The following is a 15,764-nucleotide window of genomic DNA, read 5'->3' as shown; positions in this document are numbered from 1 at the left end:
TGCCACGACACTTGCTCATACAGAGAAATATGTTTCCTCTGCACTAGATGTTTCCTCAGCTTGTTCAGAGAAAGCTCTAGGTGCACAAGACTCTAAGGCTCTCAATCAGCCTCTTAGTCCACTCATAGATGACCTTCCATCCAACTCTGAATTGGTTGGAAGAGCTCATCATGATAGAACATTTGTAATATCCTCTTCTGATGAAGAGGTACGAGATCAGAAGGAAATCCTTCTAGATTCAACATACAAACAAATCTGGATGAAGGTGTCCTCGGAACTAGGACTCACTCTGGCTCATGTATTGAGCAAGAGGTTACCACTACAAAATATGTCACAAAGGTAGAGTTTCATGCCTTCGCCACCTCTATTTTGTGCTCCTTGGAAGAGCTAAAACTCATAATGGCCCATGCAGAGCCATCAACCTCTGCATCTACCTTGAATGATGTTTGAGCATCCATTGCATCCTTGAAAGCTGAATCTAAGATGAATGCTACTCTTCTCAAACAACAACTGGAATTGAAGCGAACACAAATGCTACCCTGCAAAGGGTCATCGATTACATCCAGAGGGAGGAGTCAAACGCTACAATCACACCAATCTTTGTGGACCAATTCCAAAGGTTCATAGAAGACATAGCCAAGTAGGATGAACAAGCTTTTATTCCTATAGGCGCTCCATCTGACTACATAACGAAGACCGACATGGTGGCTCTTGGTGACAAACTGCTGCAGAAGGTCTCTGCATTCACTTCCAAATTTAATTCCACAGCCAAGTCAGCAGCGACAGAGATGCGTAGGTCTTTGGCTACGTTCAAATTCAGAGCGGATGTCGAGATCAACAAAGCAACTCAAGAAGCAAAAGAAATAATTGCGCTATTTGATGAAAAACTGAAGTATATGCCACATGTAGAACTTAAGAAGAAGAGGAAGAGGAAACTAAGGAAGCAAGGTTCTCCATGTGCAGAAAGCTTCAAGAGGCGGGGGAGATTTTATGATCTAGAGGATCCAAATGACTTTGGCCCTCAAGACCATCAAAATGGGGAGAGCTCTCATCAGCATACAACTCAAGCTGTCCCCTTTTCCTCTGCATCTGACCATAATTCACATCCAGAGCCTGACTCTGCATCTGTCTTTGGTGAAGATATGAAAGACATGGGTTCCTCTCTAAAGCTACTCACCTATGCTTATGCATCTCCATCATCAACAACATCTTTCTCTGAGCTATTTATGGAGGAAGCTCAAATTCAACAAGACAAAGACAAAGAAACAATGGTCGTCAATGTCATCGAATCTGAGTCTGAGGATGAACCCACTATTGCAAAACAGGTGAATCTTTCAAGACTCGCCTTTGCTTCTGTGTCTACCTGTGTAGCAACAGTTCCTGCTCCAAAGCCAATCCGACCTCTACATCAAGCGTCAAGCCAAAACCCACAGAATCTTAATCAACAAGAAGCCAGCAACAACAAACCTTAGAGCTCCAATCCCGTGTACGACAGAGTGCAAGAAATCAAGGATCAAATGGACGCTATGATGAGGCCTATTCCCAAAAACAAAGTGATTGAAGATCCAATCGCTAATGAGAAGATTTATCAGTTCTTATACAGAGACGAGGAAGAGGTGCCATGAATGAAGATCAACCTACATCCTATGGCTCATGAGAACATAACACAGAGGTTTTTTCATCAGTATACTCTACCCGTATGTGAAGTTCACTTCTGCGATGGGATCAAACAAGTACTTGACATCAAGAGAAGAACCATTACTCACAACCAGATCATTTTTCATCAATACATGTGGAAAGATCACATGGCCAGATAAGTGTCTTCACTAATTGTGGCCTCATCAATCTGAACCTTTGGGAGCTTCTCACTCTATACTTTTTCACGGACCACAAGAGGGATAAAGGGATCAAGTTTGTGTTGGCCAACTTTGCAATTCGACAAACGATGATGGATCTGTTAGAGTTCAGAAGTAAGGTGGATTTTCAAATTGCTCTGGACACGGTGTGGGTAAACTATCTGTCACTGCACCTAATAAATATCTTGAGGGCATTCAGTATATCCCATCCTTATTGTGGATCTAGAGCTTGGAGTCATCTTTCAAAATGAACTAAAAGAGAAAATCTTCTTCAAAGCAGATCAAAGGTTCAAGTACTCAAATGCAACCCTACGCTAGATTAGAAACCATCTGATGCAAAAGGAAGAACAAGACCCCATTGCAAGATATAAAGCCTCTGAGCTCATACACACAATCGATGGTGTAATAGAATTTCGTGAGCTTCTTAGGAGTTTCATGAAGCTACAACATTTCTAGGCTTCTATATCTGTAATTTTGTTTTGTCTTGTATTAAACACAATCAATTTCAATAAAAGTCATTTTAAGAGGACCATGTTGGCCTCTTGCTTTCTAGACTTGATTTCAGTTCCAACAAGTCTTTTTATTACACTTAGGGAGAGATTGTTAGTATGTTTATCTGAAAAGTGTAAGTAAGAAGTCTCTTGCTCTAGTCAAGAGGACTAAGTTTGAAAGCTGCCTGAAACCAAGAGCTCGGATACAGCTAATACCCGGATACAAAGCTCATCAAAGAGGGATGAAGACCGAAGACGTGCGTGCCTAAAATCCAAGTATTTGATAAAAAGCTCAATTCCATACACAGAGCCTCTACACTATACATGCAGAGCGTCTGGGTCTCCAACTCTCCCATCTGTGTGAAGGTTCCATGGCTCATCTTACAAGTGCTCCAGTCTCAGACCAACACGTATTAAAAAACGGTTATTTCAATCAGACACGTGGAGGAAGAAGATTGGTGGACGTGTTGACTTCTCCAAATTCCCAAATTATGGAAGATTCCTTTTCTAGAAATGCCTATAAAAGGGTATTTCATCTAAGAAGATAATTATTGATCTTGACAGAAAAAAGACGTGCTCCTACCATATTCAATAGAGAGAAATCCACACTTGTGAGAAAATAACTAGTTGAAAGAAATTCATTACACACACAATTATGTGTTCTTGGTGTTCTTGTGTAATCTTACTAGTTATCGAAATACAGCTGACTTGACTATTTCTTTAAAGATTATTGTGTCTTGTCGTTTCTACTTAACCTTTCTAGTATCATAGTTATTGCTTCCACTCACTTGTTGACTTAAGATTTGATTACTAATGCATTTGAGGATCTAGCTTCCTTCAACAATCACAACCAATAAAGTAGGAAGAAGAGGTTGTGAATGTGGTAGTTAATGCCACCAAAAATGCCAATGTTGAAAGAGGGAAAGGAAAGGGGATAGTAAACTACTCTAATTTTGAAGAGGAGGACAGGAGCACTGAGGATAATGATTCCCAAGATGAGGATGTTGTTGTTGATAGTAAGGAAATGGTTGGAGAAACTGAGGAATACATTGAAGCAACATTTGTGGAGCATATTCAAACCCCAAGAAAGAAGGTTGCCAAAGGCAAGAAGGTAGTATCCAACCAACTCAAAACAAGTCTGAGAGAATCAATGTCTACTTTGAGACTTTTAGTTGTAGAGAATCATATGACCACTTTGGTAATATGGCTTATAAAGAAGCTTTGGCTGAAAAGGGCTTTATCCTTGAGAGTTTATAGGAATTTCCATTCATCCAAGAAGCCATCACAAGGATTGGATGGGAACTGTTTTGTGCTGTACCTAATGGATTCAACCTCTCCCTTGTAAGGGAATTCTATGCAGAGGTTGCCACATCCAAGGGTCATACAGTAAGGTAAGGGGAACTGATGTGTTTTACGATCCTACCATCATTGACAACATTTTTGGTATCATTCCACCCACCCCTTGGCAGTTCTTATGAGCCATGGAAGATGGCCAAACAACCTTGCTTCAATATCTTCCAAACCATTTATTGATATAACTTCAAAAACATTCTTCTGATTCGTAAAGTTCCTGAATATTGAAAGGTCACCAACATTCACACTTGTTAGAACTTTAGAAGTTGGTTCAAATTTGTCTAAGTGTCTAAGTCTAAAGAGAGTCTCTAGAGATATGAAACTATGAAGTCAAAGTTCAAGGACAAGTCTGATTAGTGTATTCAGAGTTCAGAAGTGAAGGTGAATCTTCTAAGTATCAAGTCTTCAAAGTTCAATAGATGTGTTATCTAGTTCAGAGCTAACTTCGGGTACATTTATCCAAAGTTAGACACTATGTGTTTCACTCAGAAATGTTTCTCAAGATCGAAGACTTGAAGACTCAAGATATTATGTCACGTGTGACAAGCTCATTAGTTTGTTTGTAGTTCATTGTAACTGTAGATTTTCCATTCTGTATAAATAGAAGTTAGTTATATTTGTTTTAATGACTTTTGATCATTCAATTTGTACGTATCTTTGTAATAGTTTCTCTCTCTAGATTCTCTTGTACTCCTATTCTTTTAATCAATCAATGACGTGATAACTTCATCAATTTCTATTATGTTTATTCTTATTTGATTGACTTATTGATTATAAATCAGTATACGGGAACTCACAGTTGGTATCAGAGCAATTGATTTTGAAATCGAAGAGCAATTCTTATTTTTTTTCAAGATCTTCATTCAAATTCTAAAAATATTAGTTTTTGAAGTTTACAATTGATCAATCTCAAGTAAATTTGATCATTTCCTTCTTGAACTCTTACTAGAAAGTCGAATCGATCAAATATTGATTTTAAGATGTCGAAAGAGTATGTGAGTGTTAGATCTGAAACTAAATCACTTGCTTTGTTCGTGCAAAGAGAATTCATATCATACAGTTTTTGGAGAATAAAGATGAAGAACTTATGAAGTCCATCACTGAAGGTCCATTGGAGGTGTTATCGAGATCCCTGCCATTGCTCGTACTACAGATACTCTAGAGATTCCTGCATCCAGAATTAGAAAAGATCCTAGGATGTATGACGTAGAAGAAAAAAAGAGCAAAGATATATAGGAGAGCATTAACTCTGTTAACAATTGCTTTGTCTAATGAGATTTTTAACAGAGTTAAAAGCCTAAAATCTACAAAGGCTATATGGGACGAAGTTGAAGCCCGAATGCAAGGAGGTGAGAAAGCATTACAAAATAAGATGAATATTTCTATTGGTGCTTATGAAGGATCCAAAGCAAAGAAATCTAAATCTCTGTCCGAAACTTACAGTAGATTCAATGATATCTTCAATAATCTTAGAGGAAATGAAGTCCAAAGATCAATTCAAAAATAAATAATAAGTGCAACAATACCTTCGAAATGATATTAAAGTACTAAGGAACCAAATCTTGTAAGAAGCCTTGTTCCTGATGGTGTGCTTAAACAAATACAAACTCCCCAATATATAGTAGCAAGGGGGAATTAAAAAGATGTTTGAAGGTATACATCAACTCTAATACATAAAAAGCTAAATAAGTAAGGCATCTTCAGGGGCATTTTTCTTCCAAAAGTTGTATTTTGTCATCATGGAGATTCCTACTTGAAAATATGGCTCCAAAACTCCTTCTTGATTGAGCCGACTAAGCCAATGTCAGATTGTCAGACTGCTACAACAATACCTTCACCTGTTGTAGCGACAACTTTTTTAACATATTTTTCACCAAAAACATAGAATTGATCCAAATTCTACAACCTAGCTCCAATAAAATTAAAACCATAAAATAAGGATAAAAAGACTCGATATGTGATTGGGAAGCGTAGAAATGAAGTAGAACAAGGTCTTAAATAGGTACTAAAGTGTATACTTCCATACACTTATCAAACTCCCACACTTAAACTGTTGGTTGTCCCTAAGCAACCAAAATGACAACTAAAAATAACTCAAACACAGAAATTTGAAAAAACTTAAGGATGAAAATAAAATTAACAACTTATAAGATTAAGAACAAAACAATACCATAGCCTAGCATAATTCAATGTTTTTAGAGGAATAAATCCAAGAAATATATTAAAGAATAACCACAAAATAGAGATCCAGGTGAAAGCCTAACCAAAGAAAAAGAAATACAGGGAAATAACAAACCAATCCACAAGGAGCCAAAACAGGCTCAGTCAAACAGCAAGAAACAAATTACAAAACAAAAACCAAACAAACCAACGCAGGAAAAAGCACCAGAGCTCGAGCACACCAACCAAGGCCACAAACCAATCATACCCCAACATTGCGGAAGGAAGACTTACACCTTCTATCTCTCCAAGATATTCTGAGAAGCACAACATTTCTAATCACCTTGAACAGCACACTAACCGAGCGTTTACAATTTTTAAATTATCTCTTATTCCTCTCCTGCCATGTATAGTATATAGAAGCCGAAAAGGAAAACTTTTGACAAAGAGTCCAAGCCGAGCATCTACCATCCAAACACCAGGCAAGGATAACATCCCAAACCTCAACGAAATCAGATAAGCCCACTTCCCTTTTAACCATCCACCAAACTTCCTTGGAATACGGACATTGAAAAAATAGGTGATTATGAGAATCAATGCAGCCTTGACAAAATAAACATTTCATATCTGAGGGATCATGTTTCCAATTAAGAACACGATATTGGGTGGGCAACCGACACTGAAAAGCAAACCAAACACAAAAAGCATGTTTAGGAATATACGTGCTTTTTGTGTTTGGCTTGTTTTTTAGTGTCGGCTGCCCACCCAGGATCGTATTCTTAATTGGAAACATGATCGTATTCTTAATTGGAAACATGATAATGTTTATTTGGTCAAGGTTGCATTGATTCTCATAATTCAATGTTCATCCAATCCTCTCACTTAATTCCTTTAACCTGATTGAATATCAATGACAGATGACTTCCAAACTCCAATTTGTGTTCTTATCTTAATTCTTATCAATTTATATTGATTACATTGCTTGATTGGATCTATCTGAGATCCAACATACTGTCTATTAAAATTCACTTTCGAGATATTGGAATTTTAATAGATGTTTTCATAAGTTTCTGACCATTATGTTACTACTATTGTCTTAAGGAAACCTTACACCTATACCCATCTTTGATTTAATAGTTACTTCATCATTAAAGTGATTTTCACCAACAAAAACTTGATTCATAACCGAAACTTGTACAAGAAGTTCATGAAACTCTCTTAATTTCACTACTCAATCCCTATGATAACGATCTTGGTGTACTACCACTTTATTACTTGTAGCAATCATAGTGTTGGTGTGCACTTACAATACCATTGTGGGAAGGCTGTAACCACTTTGTGGACCTATATGAATTTTAAGCTACCTTTCATCATTTTGACAACAAAATCACTGCACAATATTTGTAGTCATTGTCATAGTTGAGGTGACACTAGTGCCCACAATAGCGGATCCAACCCACAAACTCTAAATTTTCAGATTTTCTCATCTTTAATAGGCATGGTAATGGGTGGGGATGGGGCGTGGAACTCAATGTCCGTCCCCGTCCACATCCTCATCCTTTTCGGCGAATTTGATCACATCTTCATCCCATCTGCAATGGGGAACGGGGATCTCCAACGGGGAAACAAATATACTTTTTCTATTTGTGTAAGTTTTTTTAAATCAAATGTATGAAACGCCACACATGTGTAAATTTTACATTTCCTAAAATCAAATGGAATTTAATTTAAAACAAAAAATATACATCATTATATGATAATTAATAAATCAAAAACCAAAAGAAGTTAAATTTAATCTTAACAAAAACGTCACATGTACCAAAATATATCGAATAATATCCAAAAACAGAAATTACCATTTACCAATTTAATAGAAATAAATAATAAATAATATAATTTATTAATTAAAATATATACGGGTACGGGGCGAGGCGGGGAGTGCGATGTCGTCCCCGTCTCCATCCCTGATTTGAGCCAAACGGGGATCCCCGTCCCCAAAACCCGGTTTAATGGATAATCCTCGTCCCTGACTGGGGTGGATGGACCGGTTCCCTGACGGGCCAGGGTCAATTTTCATGCCTAATCGTTAAGAGCAATTTAGACCAAGAGAAGTGCAGAAAGATCAAATAGGTATAAAGAGGGTCAAAAGGGTTTCAAAAGTGTGACAAATAACTCTAAAAGTTGAGGGTTATCACTCTGCATATTATTTAGCATATATGTCTATAACATCATCTATTAGCCATGATCATCTGACATTGGGCATAGGTTGAACAGGTGTTAGGCTTACATATATCAAATGCTCAGAATTTGTATGTTGATGTAGAGGGAGCTACATCACTTGTCAACGTGAGATCCTTCATCTGATAGACTTCATCTAATCAAATAGCTGATAGAGAAGTTCTTTCAGTTGTTCTGCGATAGATGATCTATCAATTGATATATGATTATCACCAGATATTTATCCATTAAAGTCTCTCTCTCTCTAAATGGCACATTCTTTCTTTATCCCAAAATGACTAGGTGTTTATTGCACTGTTTGTCTCATCAAATCTTCTAATCTGATAGGGGCTCAACACTTTTCTTCCTAGTTTGCACAACAATATGTAATTCTTTGTTTTTATAAAACATAAATAATTAAGTGTGTTTGTATTCAACCCTATTCTATGAACACTTTATGGGTTGTCATTGCCCAAGAGGACCAACACACTGCAATTACAATATATCAATTAAGACTTTTATGACTAGTATTTTATTTAAGGGAAAAGCCTATAAACCCTGACGGATTATTCAATTTTATGCTAATAAGTCCATGCACATTTTTAAACAAATAAATCAATGAACTTTCTAAAACTGATACTAACATATCATTTTTACCTGTAAAACTTTTTAGAGGTTAATGAAGTAAAATCATAGGAAAATCCGAAAAAGCCAAATAGACTTTTATATTTTGAACAATTAAGTCATTGGAGATTTTTTAAACCAATAAATACATGTACTTTTGAAAACCGATCTTCGTAAATAGAACCAATAGAATAAAAGGATAATACCATTTTTATTATGTATTTCAAATCGTAAAAAAGTTATGTCTAAAGCATGAACAAATGCATGCAAAACTTGTGTCCATCCTCTTATAGATCCATGTTTAGAGAGGAAAAGCATTAAGCATTAATGAAGACGGTGGAATCGTAATAAGATGTCCAACCTGAAAAATGTAGCAAGAAATCGAACCTGAGAAATCGTAGAGAGAAATCGAGACTGAGATTGTGTTGCATGGACTCTTGAGAAAAGGAACTTAAGGGCTCGTTTACCAAACACTTACCCAGTAAGTGCTTAACTGTAAAATTTAACACTATTATTTACTTATCGGGTAAGGATTAGTCCATCAAAACAACATCGTATGCAACAATTTACCCGTAAGTGCTTACCGTGGTAAGAGTCGTCGCCCACACTTACCCAGTAAGACTCTTGGTCATTGTTTCGCTCTTAACGGGTAAGATTCTTGGTTCTTACCATATTCATCCATTGAGGTAACGTAACTTGATAAGCACTTACGCGGATAAGCGTTTGGTAAACGACCCTAAGACTTATACATGTGTGGTGGGTCTATATAGTGGCCAATACATGATATAACATAGGTTGGCCGGAGATGGCATAGGGGCTGGGATGAAGGGAGTAATCACGGTCGCATTTTGATGCCTTTTATTACTTTTAAAACATATTTACACAAATACAGGTTACAGTCAATATTATAAATCAAGAGAATCTATTTAATAAGTTTTAAAATTTCTAGAAATTTGTTTGTTTAAAAAATTGTCCACAGACCTAATCGTTCAAAATCTAAAAATCCGTTTTTTTGGACTTCTTTTTACTTTAAAAACATATTTACTCACATGACTGATTACATATCAGTTTTACAAGTAAAAGTTTATCTATTATCTTCGATAAAACTATCTGATAATTTAAATAGCAATGTAAAATAATCTAAAAATATAAGTGTTGTTTATTTAAAGTATAAGGAGTATAATTCAAAAAAGACGTAAAGAAACCTCTAATAAGCTATCTAAGGGGTCGTTTTCCAAATGCTCATCGGGGTAAGAACTTATTGGCAAAATTCAATACCATCACTTACTTATTCAGTAATATTTTGGTCCACCAAAACGCTCGTATACAATAATTTACCTGGTAAGCGCTAACTGTGGTAAGAATCGTCGTCTTCACTTACCGGGTAAGACTTCAGATCTTTCTCTTCGCTCTTACTGATAAGATTATTGATTATTCTCATATTCATCAGTAAAACCCTAATTTATAGCTTACGGGTTTTCGACAAGTCAACTTTTAGAAGCTTAGTTATGGTACTCAAATAAGATCTTGATGTAACATGACATAAGCTCTTAAAATAAGATGTGGTGGTTTTTGTCTTTCTAAAGAACTCCATACCTCATGAAATATCAAATTGCATCAAAACATAACATCCCCTGTTTTTGTTTTTGTTTTTGTTTCTATTTTCAAAAATTATATTTGGAAAAAAAAAACAGAGCAAGAAATAAAAATCCGTTGTTCCAAATTTCCGTCCCCTATATATCTACCAATAATGAAAAACCACATTATCTATTTATTTAGAAAAGGAGGATATTAATGTAATTTTATATGATTGATAGATAAAAAGGGACAAGGAAGGACCCACATTATCTATTTACTAATGTAATTTTACAGCATACGGTAAAATAGTTTAGAGTCGTGAAAGTTATCATTGTATTATTTTATTGTGTGCAATCATATATATTTTGAAACTATAATGATAACACAAGATTTCATTGATAGAGCTGGTTTGATTGGCTTCGAACCTTCTTTGTGTCATTTTGTTAGCTTTCAACTTTTACTTTCAGGTTTATTACGTTTTTAAATAAAATTATAATAAAAAATTCAAACACAAGACCTCATATATCTATACTATATCATAAAGCATTTATGCAGAACTCTTAAATACAAATTATAATACATAATGTATTAATTTTTAATATAGATTACTTAAAATTTAAGAATACAAACTAATGATGCATTAGTACAAGTTACTAAAACTTCTAATTTTTGTTATTACCCCCAAACCCACCCACAATATTCATCCATATCCATATCCCTTAAATATATGCATAACTAACTAATATCGATAAGGATCAGTTCTAATTAATGTTTATCTCAATTCATTATTTCTTTGTTAGTATTTGCTTATTTATATATCTATAAAATTAGATGACTTTGACTTCTTCAAAACCCTAGATCTTTGGACCGTACTTTTCCATCTCTATTCTTGAACTAATTTTGATTTTGATCTTTTGTTGGCAGATGCATTGGTAACATTTTTACAACTTCAAGCCTCATCAAAGGTAAAGTATAAACTTGAAGAAAATAGTGATACTTGTACCGATATAATTTTGATTTTGATCTTTTGTTGGCAGATGCATAAGTTAATTATGGTAACTTATTGGATTATATGTATTTTCATGCTATAGTATAGAAAGGTTAAAGTTTCGTACAATGGTAAATTTTGGTGGATGTCTGCTTCGAATACGGCCATGACCTATTATCTATACTATATTATAAAGGATTTGACAAAAACTTTTAAAAATCATTTTTGATGCATTAAGTATTCTTTATTGATACATATTACTTAAAATTCAAGATAATTAAATCGAGATATAACTCGCTACATTGTACGAGTATCATTCTAATAAAAACAAGAAACCGACTAATAGTTCAGTAATAATCTTATTAAAGACATTCATATCTTTGTTTTTTACGGTCAAATATGTAATCGGTTAAAAAGAATTTATAGTTAAATGGAACAAAGAAAATTTGAAGTCTAACAGATTTTTATATATTGGGAAAGAAGGATATAGTAAGGTTTGGAGGTGGAGTGGCACGTGACCGTTAAAGAAAAAGAAAAAAGAGAGATGCGCAAGATACTTAACCCTTCCTTCTGACTTTGGCCACCCAATTCACCTGTGAATCGAATAAATTGTCACCTTCTGTCCTTTTGTATGATAAAATCCATATAATTTCTACTTACACCCCCTTTATATTTCAAGTAATCACTTTTAGTCCCTCAACTTTTATTTTATCACTTTTCTTTGTAGGTTGGTTTAAAAGTCGAGATAAGTCGGTTTGACAACGAAGTACAAGTAGGAATGTACAAAGTCTGGTACGGTCATGCCCAACCCAACTGAAAAATGGTGTACATTGTCATTTTAAGGCTCGATCAACTGGGTGATCGTTCTGATATTTGGATTCAAACTGATTATTTGATTTTTAACCGTGTTTAATTATTTTTATTACTATTTTTTTGAAATCATGGAGCAATATATTGCAAAAAGGATATTTATGAGACATTGTTTGACAAACATAAACTAGTGTATTTTTTGAATACATGTTTTGATGGAAATAAACTAGTTTATTCAAACGTTAGTTGGAGTAGCTTATGATGAGTTTTTTTTTAATTATAACATTCATTAATATTAATTATTAGTATTAATTATAAATAAATATAGATTATTAATAGATTGTATATTGATATTAATTATTAATTATTTAGAATTGTTATTAACCATATCAATTATCACAACGATTACAGGGAAAATCCACTAAACAATTTGCTGTAATATGGGTATAATAATCATGTGATATTACTATTATAACATCACTTACGCACTCAATTTGATCATGGTTTCAATCGGTTAGGGTTAGACAATCACACATTTATCGCAACGATTACTCATGGTTTCGATRGGTTATGGTTACACTCGATTGATCATGGTTTCGATAGGTTATGATTACACAATCACACAAATTATCACAAGGGAAGAGAAGAGAGTGGAAACGAACGTGATCAATCCAAGAAAAAAATGGATAATTATAATTAATTAAAATAAAATAAAAWTTATAAAAATTACTTAATTACATTATTGTCGTTATTAATTTATTTATATTTAATATAAATTAATTTATTAATTAAAAAAGTTTGAGGTTATTGGGTTGTTCTTGTATTCTTGTAAATTATAGGAGTTCTCGTTTGAACCTCCACCTATGTGTGTGTGTATATATATAGGGGGGAAGGGGGGCTTATTTGGGAAGTGGTATGTAAAAAAGTGATTATATCTCTTTTATATGGTAGTAAGTATTGTTTATTTTAAAGTAAAACAAAACAAATCAAAAATATGTATATTCGTATTTTGGAAGGGAGTATTATCATTTGTGTAAACCATCGAACCCTTTGTGTCCATTGTGATATGCTTTAAGCATACAAATTACAACTTTATTTATTATTGCAAAATAATCGTTTTATCTACGAAAGTGTTAAGAACACCCAAGTTTCTAGTTTTCTTAACCAAAAATTAACAATGTAAAATAGTTATTTTCTAACAATGCCAAAGGTATAGTGGCCAAAGATGTAATACATGAATATATATATATATATATATATATGATTGTTTCTTTTATTAACCTAATTTATGATATTAACTTTGTAAATCTATTACAACCATTCATCTTGTGAATTAATGGATGACATTTATAATGACAATTTTGAAATAACTAATATACAGTACATTATCATCTAAGATGAACATACATGAACAAATATATTATTGAAAAAAATTCATAAAGTTTGTACGTAACTGTCAATTAATGACATTGATGTGCGTATGAACATTAATCAATTGTCATTAATAAAACTAATCTCCATCATTATGTGCATTAATATCCACATGGACATATCCCCTTATATGAACATGAGTTCACTTATGAACAATGTGATTATGTTCATTAATCTTTGAACAATGTTCACATATGTTCATAAAAATTCACTTGACTATTCCATATTTTCATATATTAACAAACAATGAACATTGTATATTTATGGAAATATGTTCACCGGTAATTTTGCGATATTTTCCACTATACCGTTTATATCACAAGAAACGACATCAACAATACGCTTAAAAAATGTTTACTTGTGATTTGTTCACCCAAATTAACAATTTACCCATTGTGTATATTGATATTCAGATTTTAAAAACTGATATGATTTGTTCACTCAAATTAACAATTTCATTAAGATTAATTTTATTTAATGATAATGCATTGTGTAATTTGAATTTGATTATAATCCCAACAATCAAGTAACTACTAAATTGTAATCATTCATTAATTAATACAAAATGGAACTTATCTGTATGTATAACTTACCTTATGTCCTTCATCCCATAATCAACACCTTATTGAAACATACCACAAACAATAAATCATATTGGTCTACTTGGTTAACATAGTTAACACTAATAGTTGAGTTAACAAAAATATCTAGCTATATATATGTGTGTGTGTGTGGAGGTTCAAACGAGAACACCTCCATTTTACGAGAACGCAAGAACACCCTTATCACATGTGATAATACGCGTGAGGTGCCCCTGTGATGTGCGGACGACGTGTTCTACGACTTAGCTCGCGCCAAAGGTTGTTTGTGTCTATGATTTAGCATCACATGTGGTGGTCTTGATGGATTATAGTATCATATCAACAACACCATCATCACATGTGATAATGCATGTGAGGGGGCTTAGTGGTGTAAGGACGACTTGGCCCGCAACCAATATCGCATCGAAAATCGTTCGCGTCTCTGATTTAGTATCACATGTGTATCATATGTGATGGAATAATAGTATCACATGTGATTGTCTATAATAAAAAAGTGTTCTCACGTTTTCGTAAAATGAATGTTTTCTTGATTGAACCCTTCCCTATATATATATATATATATATAGAGAGAGAGAGAGAGAGAGAGAGAAAGAGATGAGTGATTAAATACAAACCACCCAATTTGTACAAACCGTGCAAACCACATTCAACCAATCATAATTTTTCATTTTGTTTATTTTTTTGTAATTATAAGAGGTTGATTATTTATTTTTATTGTGCAGAGTGTTAATAATGGATATTATCGTCTTCATTATTTTAATTTTAGAAAAATACATCAAACAGTTTCATTAAAATTTCATTAAGTATTTTGTAAAACAATTTCATAACCATATATGAAACAACTTCATCAAAAAAAAGTATTATATGAAACAATTTCACAAGATTAAACAATTTCAAATCAAGAGGGAATTATTGCTCCTTTTTTAGGTTCCCTTATCGGGGATCCCTGGGGAAGAGGATCGGTTTTTTCAAACAACAAGGGGCTGGGTCAACTATTCAATCAAATGATATTGAGAGGCATCCTAACAGACCAGTAGACTTGAACCTTGTTCCTACATGACACGATCTCCCTTATCAATGTATGGACAGCTATCTCTCGAGCACAGGTTGAAATTGACTTTGAATTATTTTTTGAAAGATATCAATTGGTAGAACCCCTGATAACGGAAAGAGATGCTGTGTATGAATCACTCACATATTCTTCTGAATTATATGTATCCGCGAGACTTATTTGGAAAAATGATAGGCGTAGGTATATCCAAGAACAAACAATTTTGATAGGAAAGATCCCTCTAATGACTTCTCTGGGAGCTTTTATAGTAAATGATTAAACAATGAAAGCGACGGATGAGGATGGTTTGCACAGTTTGTACAAATTGGGTGGTTTGCATTTGATCGCTCATCTACATATATATATACACACACACACACACACACACATATATATATATATATATATATACATATATAGAGGAGCGATCAAATGAAAACCACTCCAATTTATAAAAACCGTAAAAACTACTCTCATCCGTTGATTTAATTGTTTAATCTTATGAAATTATTTCATGAAATTGTTTAATCTTGTGAAATTGTTTCATATAATACTTTTTTTGATGAAGTTGTTTCATATATAGTTACGAAATTGTTTCATATA

The sequence above is a fragment of the Cynara cardunculus genome (assembly GCF_001531365.2).
Source record: "Cynara cardunculus var. scolymus isolate 2C chromosome LG 1, CcrdV1, whole genome shotgun sequence".
Classification (NCBI taxonomy): domain Eukaryota; kingdom Viridiplantae; phylum Streptophyta; class Magnoliopsida; order Asterales; family Asteraceae; genus Cynara; species Cynara cardunculus.
This window is presented reverse-complemented; position numbering follows the sequence as displayed.